A 19,171-nucleotide genomic window follows, 5' to 3' on the forward strand; every position below is an offset into this window, starting at 1 on the left:
CAGTAAACCTGCAGAAGTGCATCAGAATGTAAATCTGTTGACACAGGAAACGCTCAACACATAGACAGTAGGAAGACTCATTCTTCCTGTACTTAAGTCGGCATTGTGTCTCTTATATTTAATTCCGATGCAATTTCTGTGTTTCATCGTCAATGGGAAGGTCCAAGGAATACGGTAAACCTGCAGAGGTGCATCGGAATGTAAAACTAGTGACACAGGAAACGCTCAAAACATAGACAGTAGGAAGACTCTGTCTTCCTGTACTTAAGTCGGCATTGTGTCTCTTATATTTAATTCCGAAGCAATTTCTGTGTTTCATCGTCAATGGGAAGGTCCAAGGGATACAGTAAGCCTCCAGAGGTGCATCAGAATGTAAAACTGATGACACAGGAAGCGCTCAAAGCATAGAGTGTAGGAAGACTCAGTCTTCCTGTACTTCGGTCGGCAGTGTGTCTCTTATATTTAATTCCGATGCAATTTCTGTGTTTCATCGTCAATGGGAAGGTCCAAGGGAAACAGTAAACCTTCAGAGGTGCATCGGAATGTAAAACTGGTGACACAGGAAACGCTCAAATCATAGACAAGAGGAAGACTCAGTCTTCCTGTACTTAAGTCGGTATTGTGTCTCTTGTACTTAATTCCGTTGAAATTTCTGTGTTTCATCGTGAATGGGAAGGTCCAAGGGATATAGTAATCCTGCAGAGGTGCATCGGAAAGTAAAACTGATGACACAGGAAACGCGCAAAGCATAGACGGTAGGAAGACTTAGTGTACCTGTACTTCGGTCGGCATTGTGCCTCTTATATTTAATTACGATGCAATTTCTGTTTTTCATCGTCAATGCGAAGGTCCAAGGGATGCAGTAAACCTGCAGAGGTGCATCTGAATGTAAAACTGATGACACAGAAAACGCTCAAAACATAGACAGTAGGAAGACTCAGTCTTCCTGTACTTAACTCGGCATTGTGTCCCTTATTTTTAATTCCGATGCAATTTCTGTGTTTCATCGTCAATGGGAAGGTCCAAGGGATACAGTAATCCTGCAGAGGTGCATCAGAATGTAAAACTGCTGACACACTAAACGCTCAAAACATAGACAGTAGAAAGACTCTGTCTTCCCGTACTTAAGTCGGTATTGTGTCTCTTATATTTAATTCCGATGCAATTTCTGTTTTTCATCGTCAATGGGAAGGTCCAAGGGATACAGTAATCCTGCAGAGGTGCATCTGAATGTAAAACTGCTGACACACTAAACGCTCAAACCATAGACAGTAGAAAGACTCAGTCTTCCTGTACTTAAGTCGGCATTGTGTTTCTTATATTTAATTCCGATGCAATTTCTGTGTTTCATCGTCAATGGGAAGGTCCAATGGATACAGAAAACCTGCAGAGGTGCATCAGAATGTAAAACTGGTGACACAGGAAACGCTCAAAACATAGACGGTAGGAAGACTCAGTCTTCCTGTACTTAAGTCGGCATTGTGTTTCTTATATTTAATTCCGATGCGATTTCTGTGTTTCATCAACAATGAGGAGGTCCAAGGGATACAGTAAACCGGCAGAGATGCATCGGAATGTAAAACTGGTGACACAGGAAACGCTCAAAACATTGACCGTACGAAGACTGTTTTCTTGTACTTAAGTCGGCATTGTGTCTCTTATATTTAATTTCGATGCAATTTCTGTGTTTCATCGTCAATGGGAAGGTCCAAGGGATACAGGAAACTTGCAGAGGTGCATCGGAATGTCAAACTGGTAACACAGGAAACGCTCAAAGCATAGAGAGTAGGAAGACTCAGTCTTCCTGTACTTAAGTCGGCATTGTGTCTCTTATATTTAATTCCGATGCAATTTCTGTGTATCATCGTCAATGGGAAGGTCCAAGGGATACAGTAAACCTGCAGAGGTGCATCGGAATGTAAAACTGGTGACATAGGAAACGCTCAAAGCATAGACAGAAGGAAGACTCATTCTTCCTATACTTAAGTCGGCATTGTGTCTCTTATATTAATTTCCGATGAAATTTCTGTGTTTCATCGTGAATGGGAAGGTCCAAAGGATATAGTAACCCTGTAGAGGTGCATCGGAAAATAAAACTGGTGACACAGGAAACGCTCAAATTATAGACAGTAGGAAGACTCAGTCTTCCTGTACTTAAGTCGGCATTGTGTCTCTTATATTTAATTCCGATGCAATTTCTGTGTTTCATCGTCAACGGGAAGGTCCAAGGGATACAGTAAACCTGCAGAGGTGCATCAGAATGTAAAACTGGTAACACAGGAAACGCTCAAAACATCGACTGTAGGAAGACTCAGTCTTCCTGAACTTATGTCGGCATTGTGTATCTTATATTTAATTCCGATGCAATTTCTGTGTTTCATCGTCAATGGGAAGGTCCAAGGGATACAGTAAACCTGCAGAGGTGCATCAGAATGTAAAACTGGTGACACAGGAAACGCTCAACACATAGACAGTAGGAAGACTCATTCTTCCTGTACTTAAGTCGGCATTGTGTATCTTATAAATAATTCCGATGCAATTTCTGTGTTTCATCGTCAATGGGAAGGTCCAAGGAATACAGTAAACCTGCAGAGGTGCATCGGAATGTAAAACTAGTGACATAGGAAACGCTCAAAACATAGACAGTAGGAAGACTCTGTCTTCCTGTACTTAAGTCGGCATTGTGTCTCTTATATTTAATTCCGATGCAATTTCTGTGTTTCATCGTCAATGGGAAGGACCAAGGCATACAGTAAGCCTGCAGAGGTGCATCAGAATGTAAAACTGGTGACACAGGAAACGCTCAAAGCATAGAGAGTAGGAAGACTAAGTCTTCCTGTAGTTCAGTCGGCATTGTGTCTCTTATATTTAATTCCGATGCAATTTCTGTGTTTCATCGTCAATGGGATGGTCCAAGGGATACAGTAAACCTGCAGAGGTGCATCGGAATGTAAAACTGGTGACACAGGAAACGCTCAAAACATAGACAGTAGGAAGACTCAGTCTTTCTGTACTTAAGTCGGCATTGTGTCTCCTATATTTAATTCCGATGCGATTTCTGTGTTTCATCGACAATGGGAAGGTCCAAGGGATACAGTAAACCTGCAGAGGTGCATCGGAATGTAAAACTGGTGACACAGGAAACGCTCAAAACATTGTCCGTACGTAGACTGTTATCTTGTACTTATGTAGGCATTGTGTCTCTTATATTTAATTCCGATGCAATTTCTGTGTTTCATCGTCAATGGGAAGGTCCAACGGATACAGTAAACATGTAGAGGTGCATCGGAATGTAAAACTGGTGACATAGGAAACGCTCAAATTATAGGAAGACTCAGTCTTCCTGTACGTAAGTCGGCATTGTGTCTCTTATATTTAATTCCGATGCAATTTCTGTGTTTCATCGTCAATGGGAAGGTCCAAGGAATACAGTAAAGCTGCAGAGGTGCATCGGAATGTAAAACTAGTGACACAGGGAACGCTCAAAACATAGACAGTAGGAAGACTCTGTCTTCCTGTACTTAAGTCGGCATTGTGTCTCTTATATTTAATTCCGATGCAATTTCTGTGTTTCATCGTCAATGGGAAGGTCCAAGGGATACAGTAAGCCTGCAGAGGTGCATCAGAATGTAAAACTGGTGACACAGGAAACGCTCAAAGCATAGAGTGTAGGAAGACTTAGTCTTCCTGTACTTCAGTCGGCAGTGTGTCTCTTATATTTAATTCCGATGCAATTTCTGTGTTTCATCGTCAATGGGAAGGTCCAAGGGAAACAGTAAACCTGCAGAGGTGCATCGGAATGTAAAACTGGTGACACAGGAAACGCTCAAAACATAGACAGTAGGAAGACTCAGTCTTCCTGTACTTAAATCGGCATTGTGTCTCTTATATTTATTTCCGCTGAAATTTCTATGTTTCATCGTCAATGGGAAGGTCCAAGGGATACAGTAAACCTGCAGAGGTGCATCAGAATGTAAAACTGGTGACACAGGAAACGCTCAACACATAGACAGTAGGAAGACTCATTCTTCCAGTACTTATGTCTGGATTGTGTCTCTTATATTTAATTCCGATGCAATTTCTGTGTTTCATCGTCAATGGGAAGATCCAAGGAATACAGTAAACCTGCAGGGGTGCATCGGAATGTAAAACTAGTGACACAGGAAACGCTCAAAACATAGACAGTAGGAAGACTCAGTCTTCCTGTAGTTAAGTCGGCATTGTGTCACTTATATTTAATTCCGATGCAATTTCTGTGTTTCATCGTCAATGGGAAGGTCGAAGGGAAACAGTAAACCTGCAGAGGTGCATCGGAATGTAAAACTGGTGACACAGGAAACGCTCAAAACATAGACAGTAGGAAGACTCAGTCTTCCTGTACTTAAGTCGGCATTGTGTCTCTTGTATTTAATTCCGATGAAATTTCTGTGTTTCATCGTGAATGGGAAGGTCCAAGGGATATAGTAATCCTGCAGAGGTGCATCGGAAAGTAAAACTGATGACACAGGAAACGCTCAAAACATAGACAGTAGGAAGACTTAGTCTTCCTGTACCTCAGTCGGCATTGTGTCTCTTATATTTAATTCCGATGCAATTTCTGTTTTTCATCGTGAAGGGGAAGGTCCAAGGGATACAGTAAACCGGCAGAGGTGCATAGGAATGTAAAACTGGTGACACAGGAAACGCTCAAGACATTGACCGTACGAAGACTGTTTTCTTGTACTTAAGTCAGCATTGTGTCTCTTATATTTAATTTCGATGCAATTTCTGTGTTTCATCGTCAATGGGAAGGTCGAAGGGAAACAGTCACCCTGCAGAGATGCATCGGAATGTAAAACTGGTGACACAGGAAACGCTCAAAACATAGACAGTAGGAAGACTCAGTCTTCCTGTACTTAAGTCGGCATTGTGTCTCTTATATTTATTTCCGTGAAATTTCTGTGTTTCATCGTCAATGGGAAGGTCCAAGGGAAACAGTAAACCTGCAGAGGTGCATCGGAATGAAAAACTGGTGACACAGGAAACGCTCAAAACGTAGACAGTAGGAAGACTCAGTCTTCCTGTACTTAAGTCGGCATTGTGTCTCTTGTATTTAATTCCGATGAAATTTCTGTGTTTCATCGTGAATGGGAAGGTCCAAGGGATATAGTAATCCAGCAGAGGTGCATCGGAAAAGTAAAACTGATGACACAGGAAACGCTCAAAACATAGACAGTAGGAAGACTTAGTCTGCCTGTACTTCAGTCGGCATTGTGTCTCTTATATTTAATTCCGATGCAATTTCTGTTTTTCATCGTCAATGGGAAGGTCAAAGGGATACAGTAAACCTGCAGAGGTGCATCAGAATGTAAAACTGTTGACACAGGAAACGCTCAACACATAGACAGTAGGAAGACTCATTCTTCCTGTACTTAAGTCGGCATTGTGTCTCTTATATTTAATTCCGATGCAATTTCTGTGTTTCATCGTCAATGGGAAGGTCCAAGGAATACAGTAAAGCTGCAGAGGTGCATCGGAATGTAAAACTAGTGACACAGGAAACGCTCAAAACATAGACAGTAGGAAGACTCTGTCTTCCTGTACTTAAGTCGGCATTGTGTCTCTTATATTTAATTCCGATGCAATTTCTGTGTTTCAACGTCAATGGGAAGGTCCAAGGGATACAGTAAGCCTGCAGAGGTGCATCAGAATGTAAAACTGGTGACACAGGAAACGCTCAAAGCATAGAGTGTAGGAAGACTCAGTCTTCCTGTACTTCAGTCGGCAGTGTGTCTCTTATATTTAATTCCGATGCAATTTCTGTGTTTCATCGTCAATGGGAAGGTCCAAGGGATACAGTAAACCTGCAGAGGTGCATCAGAATGTAAAACTGGTGACACAGGAAACGCTCAACACATAGACAGTAGGAAGACTCATTCTTCCAGTACTTAAGTCATCATTGTGTCTCTTATATTTAATTCCGATGCAATTTCTGTGTTTCATCGTCAATGGGAAGATCCAAGGAATACAGTAAACCTGCAGAGGTGCATCGGAATGTAAAACTAGTGACACAGGAAACGCTCAAAACATAGACAGTAGGAAGACTCAGTCTTCCTGTACTTAAGTCGGCATTGTGTCTCTTATATTTAATTCCGATGCAATTTCTGTGTTTCATCGTCAATGGGAAGGTCGAAGGGAAACAGTAAACCTGCAGAGGTGCATCGGCATGTAAAACTGGTGACACAGGAAACGCTCAAAACATAGAGAGTAGGAAGACTCAGTCTTCCTGTACTTAAGTCGGCATTGTGTCTCTTGTATTTAATTCCGATGAAATTTCTGTTTTTCATCGTCAATGGGAAGGTCCAAGGGATACAGTAAACCGGCAGAGGTGCATAGGAATGTAAAACTGGTGACACAGGAAACGCTCAAGACATTGACCGAACGAAGACTGTTTTCTTGTACTTAAGTCGGCATTGTGTCTCTTATATTTAATTTCGATGCAATTTCTGTGTTTCATCGTCAATGGGAAGGTCGAAGGGAAACAGTAAACCTGCAGAGATGCATCGGAATGTAAAACTGGTGACACAGGAAACGCTCAAAAGCATAGACAGTAGGAAGACTCAGTCTTCCTGTACTTAAGTCGGCATTGTGTCTCTTATATTTATTTCCGTGAAATTTGTATGTTTCATCGTCAATGGGAAGGTCCAAGGGATACAGTAAACCTGCAGAGGTGCATCAGAATGTAAAACTGGTGACACAGGAAACGCTCAACACATAGACAGTAGGAAGACTCATTCTTCCAGTACTTAAGTCGGCATTGTGTCTCTTATATTTAATTCCGATGCAATTTCTGTGTTTCATCGTCAATGGGAAGGTCCAAGGAATACAGTAAACCTGCAGAGGTGCATCGGAATGTAAAACTAGTGACACAGGAAACGCTCAAAACATAGACAGTAGGAAGACTCAGTCTTCCTGTACTTAAGTCGGCATTGTGTCTCTTATATTTAATTCCGATGCAATTTCTGTGTTTCATCGTCAATGGGAAGGTCCAAGGGAAACACTAAACCTGCAGAGGTGCATCGGAATGAAAAAGTGGTGACACAGGAAACGCTCAAAACGTAGACAGTAGGAAGACTCAGTCTCCCTGTACTTAAGTCGGCATTGTGTCTCTTGTATTTAATTCCGATGAAATTTCTGTGTTTCATCGTGAATGGGAAGGCCCAAGGGATATAGTAATCCTGCAGAGGTGCATCGGAAAAGTAAAACTGATGACACAGGAAACGCTCAAAACATAGACAGTAGGAAGACTTAGTCTTCCTGTACTACAGTCGGCATTGTGTCTCTTATATTTAATTCCGATGCAATTTCTGTTTTTCATCGTCAATGGGAAGGTCAAAGGGAAACAGTAAACCTGCAGAGGTGCATCGGAATGAAAAACTGGTGACACAGGAAACGCTCAAAAAGTAGACAGTAGGAAGACTCAGTCTTCCTGTACTTAAGTCGGCATTGTGTCTCTTGTATTTAATTCCGATGAAATTTCTGTGTTTCATCGACAATGAAAAGGTCCAAGGGATATAGTAATCCTGCAGAGGTGCATCGGAAAAGTAAAACTGATGACACAGGAAACGCTCAAAACATAGACAGTAGGAAGACTTAGTCTTCCTGTACTACAGTCGGCATTGTGTCTCTTATATTTAATTCCGATGCAATTTCTGTTTTTCATCGTCAATGGGAAGGTCAAAGGGATACAGTAAACCTGCAGAGGTGCATCAGAATGTAAAACTGTTGACACAGGAAACGCTCAACACATAGACAGTAGGAAGACTCATTCTTCCTGTACTTAAGTCGGCATTGTGTCTCTTATATTTGATTCCGATGCAATTTCTGTGTTTCATCGTCAATGGGAAGGTCCAAGGAATACAGTAAAGCTGCAGAGGTGCATCGGAATGTAAAACTAGTGACACAGGAAACGCTCAAAACATAGACAGTAGGAAGACTCTGTCTTCCTGTACTTAAGTCGGCATTGTGTCTCTTATATTTAATTCCGATGCAATTTCTGTGTTTCATCGTCAATGGGAAGGTCCAAGGGTTACAGTAAGCTTGCAGAGGTACATCAGAATGTAAAACTGGTGACACAGGAAACGCTCATAGCATAGAGTGTAGGAAGACTCAGTCTTCCTGTACTTCAGTCGGCAGTGTGTCTCTTATATTTAATTCCGATGCAATTTCTGTGTTTCATCGTCAATGGGAAGGTCCAAGGGAAACAGTAAACCTGCAGAGGAGCATCGGAATGTAAAACTGGTGACACAGGAAACGCTCAAAACATAGACAGTAGGAAGACTCAGTCTTCCTTTACTTAAGTCAGCATTGTGTCTCTTATATTTATTTCCGCTGAAATTTCTATGTTTCATCGTCAATGGGAAGGTCCAAGGGATACAGTAAACCTGCAGAGGTGCATCAGAATGTAAAACTGGTGACACAGGAAACGCTTAACACATAGACAGTAGGAAGACTCATTCTTCCAGTACTTAAGTCGGCATTGTGTCTCTTATATTTAATTCCGATGCAATTTCTGTGTTTCATCGTCAATGGGAAGATCCAAGGAATACAGTAAACCTGCAGAGGTGCATCGGAATGTAAAACTAGTGACACAGGAAACGCTCAAAACATAGACAGTAGGAAGACTCAGTCTTCCTGTACTTAAGTCGGCATTGTGTCTCTTATATTTAATTCCGATGCAATTTCTGTGTTTCATCGTCAATGGGAAGGTCGAAGGGAAATAGTAAACCTGCAGAGGTGCATCGGAATGTAAAACTGGTGACACAGGAAACGCTCAAAACATAGACAGTAGGAAGACTCAGTCTTCCTGTACTTAAGTCAGCATTGTGTCTCTTATATTTATTTCCGTGAAATTTCTATGTTTCATCGTCAATGGGAAGGTCCAAGGGATACAGTAAACCTGCAGAGGTGCATCAGAATGTAAAACTGGTGACACAGGAAACGCTCAACACATAGACAGTAGGAAGACTCATTCTTCCAGTACTTAAGTCGGCATTGTGTCTCTTATATTTAATTCCGATGCAATTTCTGTGTTTCATCGTCAATGGGAAGGTCCAAGGGATATAGTAATCCTGCAGAGGTGCATCGGAAAGTAAAACTGATGACACAGGAAACGCTCAAAACATAGACAGTAGGAAGACTTAGTCTTCCTGTACTTAAGTCGGCATTGTGTCTCTTATATTTAATTTCGATGCAATTTCTGTGTTTCATCGCCAATGGGAAGGTCCAAGGGATACAGGAAACTTGCAGAGCTGCAACGGAATGTCAAACTGGTAACACAGGAAACGCTCAAAGCATAGAGAGTAGGAAGACTCATTCTTCCTATACTTAAGTCGGCATTGTGTCTTATATTTATTTCCGATGAAATTTCTGTGTTTCATCGTGAATGGGAAGGTCCAAGGGATATAGTAACCCTGTAGAGGTGCATCGGAAAATAAAACTGGTGACACAGGAAACGCTCAAATTATAGACAGTAGGAAGACTCAGTCTTCCTGTACTTAATTCGGCATTGTGTCTCTTATATTTAATTCCGATGCAATTTCTGAGTTTCATCGTCAACGGGAAGGTCCAAGGGAGACATTAAACCTGCAGAGGTGCATCAGAATGTAAAACTGGTGACACAGGAAACGCTCAACTCATAGACAGTAGGAAGACTCATTCTTCCAGTACTTAATTCGGCATTGTGTCTCTTATATTTAATTCCGATGCAATTTCTGTGTTTCATCGTCAATGGCAAGGTCCAAGGGATACAGTAAACCTGCAGAGGTGCATCGGAATGTAAAACTGGTGACACAGGAAACGCTCAAAACATAGACAGTAGGAAGACTCAGTCTTTCTGTACTTAAGTCGGCATTGTGTCTCCTATATTTAATTCCGATGCGATTTCTGTGTTTCATCGACAATGGGAAGGTCCAAGGGATACAGTAAACCTGCAGAGGTGCATCGGAATGTAAAACTGGTGACACAGGAAACGCTCAAAACATTGTCCGTACGTAGACTGTTATCTTGTACTTATGTAGGCATTGTGTCTCTTGTATTTAATTCCGATGCAATTTCTGTGTTTCATCGTCAATGGGAAGGTCCAAGGGAAACAGTAAACCTGCAGAGGTGCATCGGAATGTAAAACTGGTGACACAGGAAACGCTCAAAACGTAGACAGTAGGAAGTCTCAGTCTTCCTGTACTTAAGTCGGCATTGTGTCTCTTGTATTTAATTCCGATGAAATTTCTGTGTTTCATCGTGAATGGGAAGGTCCAAGGGATATAGTAATCCTGCAGAGGTGTATCGGAAAGTAAAACTGATGACACAGGAAACGCTCAACACATAGACAGTAGGAAGACTCATTCTTCCAGTACTTAAGTCGGCATTGTGTCTCTTATATTTAATTCCGATGCAATTTCTGTGTTTCATCGTCAATGGGAAGGTCAAAGGGATACAGTAAACCTGCAGAGGTGCATCAGAATGTAAAACTGTTGACACAGGAAACTCTCAACACATAAACAGTAGGAAGACTCTGTCTTCCTGTACTTAAGTCGGCATTGTGTCTCTGATATTTAATTCCGATGCAATTTCTGTGTTTCATCGTCAATGGGAAGGTCCAAGGGATACAGTAAGCCTGCAGAGGTGCATCAGAATGTAAAACTGGTGACACAGGAAACGCTCAAAGCATAGAGTGTAGGAAGACTCAGTCTTCCTGTACTTCAGTCGGCAGTGTGTCTCTTATATTTAATTCCGATGCAATTTCTGTGTTTCATCGTCAATGGGAAGGTCCAAGGGAAAGACTAAACCTGCAGAGGTGCATCGGAATGTAAAACTGGTGACACAGGAAACGCTCAAAACATGGACAGTAGGAAGACTCAGTCTTCCTGTACTGAAGTCGGCATTGTGTCTCTTATATTCATTTCCGCTGAAATTCCTATGTTTCATTGTCAATGGGAAGGTCCAAGGGATACAGTAAACCTGCAGAGGTGCATCAGAATGTAAAACTGGTGACACAGGAAACGCTCAACACATAGACAGTAGGAAGACTCAGTCTTCCTGTACTTAAGTCGGCATTGTGTCTCTTATATTTAATTCCGATGCAATCTCTGTGTTTCATCGTCAATGGGAAGGTCGAAGGGAAACAGTAAACCTGCAGAGGTGCATCGGAACGTAAAACTGGTGACACAGGAAACGCTCAAAACATAGACAGTAGGAAGACTCAGTCTTCCTGTACTTAAGTCGGCATTGTGTCTCTTGTATTTAATTACGATGAAATTTCTGTGTTTCATCGTGAATGGGAAGGTCCAAGGGACATAGTAATCCTGCAGAGGTGCATCGGAAAGTAAAACTGGTGACACAGGAAACGCTCAAAGCATAGACAGAGGAAGACTTAGTCTTCCTGTACTTCAGTCGGCATTGTGTCTCTTATATTTAATACCGATGCAATTTCTGTTTTTCATCGTCAATGGGAAGGTCCAAGGGATACAGTAAACCGGCAGAGGTGCATAGGAATGTAAAACTGGTGACACAGGAAACGCTCAAGACATTGACCGTACGAAGACTGTTTTCTTGTACTTAAGTCGGCATTGTGTCTCTTATATTTAATTTCGATGCAATTTCTGTGTTTCATCGTCAATGGGAAGGTCGAAGGGAAACAGTAAACCTGCAGATATGCATCGGAATGTAAAACTGGTGACACAGGAAACGCTCAAAACATAGTAGGAAGACTCAGTCTTCCTGTACTTAAGTCGGCATTGTGTCTCTTATATTTATATCCGTGAAATTTCTATGTTCCATCGTCAATGGGAAGGTCCAAGGGATACAGTAAACCTGCAGAGGTGCATCAGAATGTAAAACTGGTGACACAGGAAACGCTCAACACATAGACAGTAGGAAGACTCATTCTTCCAGTACTTAAGTCGGCATTGTGTCTCTTATATTTAATTCCGATGCAATTTCTGTGTTTCATCGTCAATGGGAAGGTCCAAGGAATACAGTAAACGTGCAGAGGTGCATCGGAATGAAAAACTGGTGACACAGGAAACGCTCAAAACGTAGACAGTAGGAAGACTCAGTCTTCCTGTACTTAAGTCGGCATTGTGTCTCTTGTATTTAATTCCGATGAAATTTCTGTGTTTCATCGACAATGGGAAGGTCCAAGGGTATAGTAATCCTGCAGAGGTGCATCGGAAAAGTAAAACTGATGACACAGGAAACGCTCAAAACATAGACAGTAGGAAGACTTAGTCTTCCTGTACTACAGTCGGCATTGTGTCTCTTATATTTAATTCCGATGCAATTTCTGTTTTTCATCGTCAATGGGAAGGTCAAAGGGATACAGTAAACCTGCAGAGGTGCATCAGAATGTAAAACTGTTGACACAGGAAACGCTCAACACATAGACAGTAGGAAGACTCATTCTTCCTGTACTTAAGTCGGCATTGTGTCTCTTATATTTGATTCCGATGCAATTTCTGTGTTTCATCGTCAATGGGAAGGTCCAAGGAATACAGTAAAGCTGCAGAGGTGCATCGGAATGTAAAACTAGTGACACAGGAAACGCTCAAAACATAGACAGTAGGAAGACTCTGTCTTCCTGTACTTAAGTCGGCATTGTGTCTCTTATATTTAATTCCGATGCAATTTCTGTGTTTCTTCGTCAATGGGAAGGTCCAAGGGTTACAGTAAGCCTGCAGAGGTACATCAGAATGTAAAACTGGTGACACAGGAAACGCTCATAGCATAGAGTGTAGGAAGACTCAGTCTTCCTGTACTTCAGTCGGCAGTATGTCTCTTATATTTAATTCCGATGCAATTTCTGTGTTTCATCGTCAATGGGAAGGTCCAAGGGAAACAGTAAACCTGCAGAGGTGCATCGGAATGTAAAACTGGTGACACAGGAAACGCTCAAAACATAGACAGTAGGAAGACTCAGTCTTCCTTTACTTAAGTCGGCATTGTGTCTCTTATATTTATTTCCGCTGAAATCTCTATGTTTCATCGTCAATGGGAAGGTCCAAGGGATACAGTAAACCTGCAGAGGTGCATCAGAATGTAAAACTGGTGACACAGGAAACGCTTAACACATAGACAGTAGGAAGACTCATTCTTCCAGTACTTAAGTCGGCATTGTGTCTCTTATATTTAATTCCGATGCAATTTCTGTGTTTCATCGTCAATGGGAAGATCCAAGGAATACAGTAAACCTGCAGAGGTGCATCGGAATGTAAAACTAGTGACACAGGAAACGCTCAAAACATAGACAGTAGGAAGACTCAGTCTTCCTGTACTTAAGTCAGCATTGTGTCTATTATATTTATTTCCGTGAAATTTCTATGTTTCATCGTCAATGGGAAGGTCCAAGGGATACAGTAAACCTGCAGAGGTGCATCAGAATGTAAAACTGGTGACACAGGAAACGCTCAACACATAGACAGTAGGAAGACTCATTCTTCCAGTACTTAAGTCGGCATTGTGTCTCTTATATTTAATTCCGATGCAATTTCTGTGTTTCATCGTCAATGGGAAGGTCCAAGGGATATAGTAATAATGCAGAGGTGCATCGGAAAGTAAAACTGATGACACAGGAAACGCTCAAAACATAGACAGTAGGAAGACTTAGTCTTCCTGTACTTAAGTCGGCATTGTGTCTCTTATATTTAATTTCGATGCAATTTCTGTGTTTCATCGTCAATGGGAAGGTCCAAGGGATACAGGAAACTTGCAGAGGTGCATCGGAATGTCAAACTGGTAACACAGGAAATGCTCAAAGCATAGAGAGTAGGAAGACTCATACTTCCTATACTTAAGTCCGCATTGTGTCTCTTATATTTATTTCCGATGAAATTTCTGTGTTTCATCGTGAATGGGAAGGTCCAAGGGATATAGTAACCCTGTAGAGGTGCATCGGAAAATAAAGCTGGTGGCACAGGAAACGCTCAAATTATAGACAGTAGGAAGACTCAGTCTTCCTTTACTTAATTTGGCATTGTGTCTCTTATATTTAATTCCGATGCAATTTCTGTGTTTCATCGTCAACGGGAAGGTCCAAGTGATACATTAAACCTGCAGAGGTGCATCAGAATGTAAAACTGGAGACACAGGAAACGCTCAACACATAGACAGTAGGAAGACTCATTCTTCCAGTACTTAATTCGGCATTGTGTCTCTTATATTTAATTCCGATGCAATTTCTGTGTTTCATCGTCAATGGGAAGGTCCAAGGAATACAGTAAACCTGCGGAGGTGCATCGGAATGTAAAACTAGTGACACAGGAAACGCTCAAAACATAGACAGTAGGAAGACTCAGTCTTCCTGTACTTAAGTCGGCATTGTGTCTCTTATATTTAATTCCGATGCAATTTCTGTGTTTCATCGTCAATGGGAAGGTCCAAGGGAAACAGTAAACCTGCAGAGGTGCATCGGAATGTAAAACTGGTGACACAGGAAACGCTCAAAACATAGACAGTAGGAAGACTCAGTCTTCCTGTACTTAAGTCGCCATTGTGTCTCTTGTATTGAATTCCGATGAAATTTCTGTGTTTCATCGTGAATGGGAAGGTCCAAGGGATATAGCAATCCTGCAGAGGTGCATCGGAAAGTAAAACTGATGACACAGGAAACGCTCAAAACATAGACAGTAGGAAGACTAAGTCTTCCTGTAGTTCAGTCGGCATTGTGTCTCTTATATTTAATTCCGATGCAATTTCTGTTTTTCATCGTCAATGGGAAGGTCCAAGGGATACAGTAAACCTGCAGAAGTGCATCAGAATGTAAAACTGTTGACACAGGAAACGCTCAACACATAGACAGTAGGAAGACTCATTCTTCCTGTACTTAAGTCGGCATTGTGTCTCTTATATTTAATTCCGATGCAATTTCTGTGTTTCATCGTCAATGGGAAGGTCCAAGGAATACGGTAAACCTGCAGAGGTGCATCGGAATGTAAAACTAGTGACACAGGAAACGCTCAAAACATAGACAGTAGGAAGACTCTGTCTTCCTGTACTTAAGTCGGCATTGTGTCTCTTATATTTAATTCCGAAGCAATTTCTGTGTTTCATCGTCAATGGGAAGGTCCAAGGGATACACTAAGCCTCCAGAGGTGCATCAGAATGTAAAACTGATGACACAGGAAGCGCTCAAAGCATAGAGTGTAGGAAGACTCAGTCTTCCTGTACTTCGGTCGGCAGTGTGTCTCTTATATTTAATTCCGATGCAATTTCTGTGTTTCATCGTCAATGGGAAGGTCCAAGGGAAACAGTAAACCTTCAGAGGTGCATCGGAATGTAAAACTGGTGACACAGGAAACGCTCAAATCATAGACAAGAGGAAGACTCAGTCTTCCTGTACTTAAGTCGGTATTGTGTCTCTTGTACTTAATTCCGTTGAAATTTCTGTGTTTCATCGTGAATGGGAAGGTCCAAGGGATATAGTAATCCTGCAGAGGTGCATCGGAAAGTAAAACTGATGACACAGGAAACGCGCAAAGCATAGACGTTAGGAAGACTTAGTTTACCTGTACTTCGGTCGGCATTGTGCCTCTTATATTTAATTACGATGCAATTTCTGTTTTTCATCGTCAATGCGAAGGTCCAAGGGATGCAGTAAACCTGCAGAGGTGCATCTGAATGTAAAACTGATGACACAGAAAACGCTCAAAACATAGACAGTAGGAAGACTCAGTCTTCCTGTACTTAACTCGGCATTGTGTCCCTTATTTTTAATTCCGATGCAATTTCTGTGTTTCATCGTCAATGGGAAGGTCCAAGGGATACAGTAATCCTGCAGAGGTGCATCAGAATGTAAAACTGCTGACACACTAAACGCTCAAAACATAGACAGTAGAAAGACTCTGTCTTCCCGTACTTAAGTCGGTATTGTGTCTCTTATATTTAATTCCGATGCAATTTCTGTTTTTCATCGTCAATGGGAAGGTCCAAGGGATACAGTAATCCTGCAGAGGTGCATCTGAATGTAAAACTGCTGACACACTAAACGCTCAAACCATAGACAGTAGAAAGACTCAGTCTTCCTGTACTTAAGTCGGCATTGTGTTTCTTATATTTAATTCCGATGCAATTTCTGTGTTTCATCGTCAATGGGAAGGTCCAATGGATACAGAAAACCTGCAGAGGTGCATCAGAATGTAAAACTGGTGACACAGGAAACGCTCAAAACATAGACGGTAGGAAGACTCAGTCTTCCTGTACTTAAGTCGGCATTGTGTTTCTTATATTTAATTCCGATGCGATTTCTGTGTTTCATCAACAATGAGGAGGTCCAAGGGATACAGTAAACCGGCAGAGATGCATCGGAATGTAAAACTGGTGACACAGGAAACGCTCAAAACATTGACCGTACGAAGACTGTTTTCTTGTACTTAAGTCGGCATTGTGTCTCTTATATTTAATTTCGATGCAATTTCTGTGTTTCATCGTCAATGGGAAGGTCCAAGGGATACAGGAAACTTGCAGAGGTGCATCGGAATGTCAAACTGGTAACACAGGAAACGCTCAAAGCATAGAGAGTAGGAAGACTCAGTCTTCCTGTACTTAAGTCGGCATTGTGTCTCTTATATTTAATTCCGATGCAATTTCTGTGTTTCATCGTCAACGGGAAGGTCCAAGGGATACAGTAAACCTGCAGAGGTGCATCAGAATGTAAAACTGGTAACACAGGAAACGCTCAAAACATCGACTGTAGGAAGACTCAGTCTTCCTGAACTTAAGTCGGCATTGTGTATCTTATATTTAATTCCGATGCAATTTCTGTGTTTCATCGTCAATGGGAAGGTCCAAGGGATACAGTAAACCTGCAGAGGTGCATCAGAATGTAAAACTGGTGACACAGGAAACGCTCAACACATAGACAGTAGGAAGACTCATTCTTCCTGTACTTAAGTCGGCATTGTGTATCTTATAAATAATTCCGATGCAATTTCTGTGTTTCATCGTCAATGGGAAGGTCCAAGGAATACAGTAAACCTGCAGAGGTGCATCGGAATGTAAAACTAGTGACATAGGAAACGCTCAAAACATAGTCAGTAGGAAGACTCTGTCTTCCTGTACTTAAGTCGGCATTGTGTCTCTTATATTTAATTCCGATGCAATTTCTGTGTTTCATCGTCAATGGGAAGGACCAAGGCATACAGTAAGCCTGCAGAGGTGCATCAGAATGTAAAACTGGTGACACAGGAAACGCTCAAAGCATAGAGAGTAGGAAGACTAAGTCTTCCTGTAGTTCAGTCGGCATTGTGTCTCTTATATTTAATTCCGATGCAATTTCTGTGTTTCATCGTCAATGGGATGGTCCAAGGGATACAGTAAACCTGCAGAGGTGCATCGGAATGTAAAACTGGTGACACAGGAAACGCTCAAAACATAGACAGTAGGAAGACTCAGTCTTTCTGTACTTAAGTCGGCATTGTGTCTCCTATATTTAATTCCGATGCGATTTCTGTGTTTCATCGACAATGGGAAGGTCCAAGGGATACAGTAAACCTGCAGAGGTGCATCGGAATGTAAAACTGGTGACACAGGAAACGCTCAAAACATTGTCCGTACGTAGACTGTTATCTTGTACTTATGTAGGCATTGTGTCTCTTATATTTAATTCCGATGCAATTTCTGTGTTTCATCGTCAATGGGAAGGTCCAACGGATACAGTAAACATGTAGAGGTGCATCGGAATGTAAAACTGGTGACATAGGAAACGCTCAAATTATAGGAAGACTCAGTCTTCCTGTACGTAAGTCGGCATTGTGTCTCTTATATTTAATTCCGATGCAATTTCTGTGTTTCATCGTCAATGGGAAGGTCCAAGGAATACAGTAAAGCTGCAGAGGTGCATCGGAATGTAAAACTAGTGACACAGGGAACGCTCAAAACATAGACAGTAGGAAGACTCTGTCTTCCTGTACTTAAGTCGGCATTGTGTCTCTTATATTTAATTCCGATGCAATTTCTGTGTTTCATCGTCAATGGGAAGGTCCAAGGGATACAGTAAGCCTGCAGAGGTGCATCAGAATGTAAAACTGGTGACACAGGAAACGCTCAAAGCATAGAGTGTAGGAAGACTTAGTCTTCCTGTACTTCAGTCGGCAGTGTGTCTCTTATATTTAATTCCGATGCAATTTCTGTGTTTCATCGTCAATGGGAAGGTCCAAGGGAAACAGTAAACCTGCAGAGGTGCATCGGAATGTAAAACTGGTGACACAGGAAACGCTCAAAACATAGACAGTAGGAAGACTCAGTCTTCCTGTACTTAAATCGGCATTGTGTCTCTTATATTTATTTCCGCTGAAATTTCTATGTTTCATCGTCAATGGGAAGGTCCAAGGGATACAGTAAACCTGCAGAGGTGCATCAGAATGTAAAACTGGTGACACAGGAAACGCTCAACACATAGACAGTAGGAAGACTCATTCTTCCAGTACTTAAGTCTGGATTGTGTCTCTTATATTTAATTCCGATGCAATTTCTGTGTTTCATCGTCAATGGGAAGATCCAAGGAATACAGTAAACCTGCAGGGGTGCATCGGAATGTAAAACTAGTGACACAGGAAACGCTCAAAACATAGACAGTAGGAAGACTCAGTCTTCCTGTAGTTAAGTCGGCATTGTGTCACTTATATTTAATTCCGATGCAATTTCTGTGTTTCATCGTCAATGGGAAGGTCGAAGGGAAACAGTAAACCTGCAGAGGTGCATCGGAATGTAAAACTGGTGACACAGGAAACGCTCAAAACATAGACAGTAGGAAGACTCAGTCTTCCTGTACTTAAGTCGGCATTGTGTCTCTTGTATTTAATTCCGATGAAATTTCTGTGTTTCATCGTGAATGGGAAGGTCCAAGGGATATAGTAATCCTGCAGAGGTGCATCGGAAAGTAAAACTGATGACACAGGAAACGCTCAAAACATAGACAGTAGGAAGACTTAGTCTTCCTGTACCTCAGTCGGCATTGTGTCTCTTATATTTAATTCCGATGCAATTTCTGTTTTTCATCGTGAAGGGGAAGGTCCAAGGGATACAGTAAACCGGCAGAGGTGCATAGGAATGTAAAACTGGTGACACAGGAAACGCTCAAGACATTGACCGTACGAAGACTGTTTTCTTGTACTTAAGTCAGCATTGTGTCTCTTATATT

This window comes from Schistocerca nitens, chromosome 5 (assembly GCF_023898315.1).
Source record: "Schistocerca nitens isolate TAMUIC-IGC-003100 chromosome 5, iqSchNite1.1, whole genome shotgun sequence".
Classification (NCBI taxonomy): Eukaryota; Metazoa; Arthropoda; class Insecta; order Orthoptera; family Acrididae; genus Schistocerca; species Schistocerca nitens.